General features: G+C 48.4%; 1 non-coding gene across 1 annotated transcript; it reads right to left on the bottom strand.

Moving 5' to 3' along the window:
- Window positions 1–378: 378 nt before the first annotated feature.
- On the bottom strand, window positions 379–453 carry Trnat-ugu (transfer RNA threonine (anticodon UGU)). Its single transcript has one exon. It is a non-coding gene; the product is annotated as a tRNA-Thr (tRNA).
- Window positions 454–1058: the final 605 nt, after the last annotated feature.

Below are 1058 nucleotides of genomic sequence, written 5' to 3' on the forward strand. Positions count from 1 at the left end.
TTTACGTTTAGTCTGCAAGTCAAGGAGTATTTATCAACCCTTCCTCTACCTCTGATTGTTCCTAGACAGCAACTTCCTGTTCTTCTTGGCAGGAAAAGCCGATCTGTCAAAGCTGGATATGAAGCACTCGGCAGCCTGCACTTGATATTCGTCCGTATTTTCGGTGAGTATGTTTGCATGCATTCTGCAGTATGAATCATTTTGAGCACGTGCGACACGGGACGAGTTATCATCTACATCTATATGGATACCCTGCAAAACACATTTAAGTGCCTGGCAAAGGGTTCATCGAATCACCTTCACAACTGATAATTAATTGAAACCCTCAGCTGCCGACAGGTGTTGTTGATATACTTCGATGGGGACAGCTGAAAAGTGTGCCCCTACTGGGACTCGAACCCAGAATCTCCTGCTTACAAGGCAGACGCTCAATCCATCTGAGCCATCGAGGGCACACATGAACAGCACGACTGCAGGAATTTATCCCTCGCACGCTTCCCGTGAGACTCACATCCCCAACCGTCCACAATCCGCATACGTAATGTACTTAATAGGTATTTGTCCATCCACTCATTACTGGCTCACACTAAGGTGACGATTCCCGTAAGAGTTCCGGCAACCTGTGCGCATTCGCACAGACGAAGGTCAATGGCTGGGTAACGTTTAACCATAGATATGAAGATAGTAACTGCTCTCGAAAGAACAGGCGCCACTGACGACCTTGCAACTCTTCTAGAATACATGATAGACCGGCCGATGTGGCCGAGCGGTTGTAGGCGCTTCAGTCGGGAGCCACGCGACCGCTACGGTCGCAGGTTCAAATCCTGCCTCGAGCATGGGTGTGTGTGATGTCCTTAATTTAGTTAGGTTTAAGTCGTTCTAAGTTCTAGGAAACTGATGACCTCAGATGTTAAGTGCCAAAGTGCTCAGAGCCATTTGAACCATCAGTCCCTATGTTTACACACTACTTACAGTAACTTATGCTAAGGACAACACACACACAACCATGCCCGAGGGAGGACTCGAACCTCCAACAGGGGGAGCCGCGCGAACCGTGA

This window comes from Schistocerca gregaria, unplaced genomic scaffold, assembly GCF_023897955.1.
Source record: "Schistocerca gregaria isolate iqSchGreg1 unplaced genomic scaffold, iqSchGreg1.2 ptg000224l, whole genome shotgun sequence".
NCBI lineage: Eukaryota > Metazoa > Arthropoda > Insecta > Orthoptera > Acrididae > Schistocerca > Schistocerca gregaria.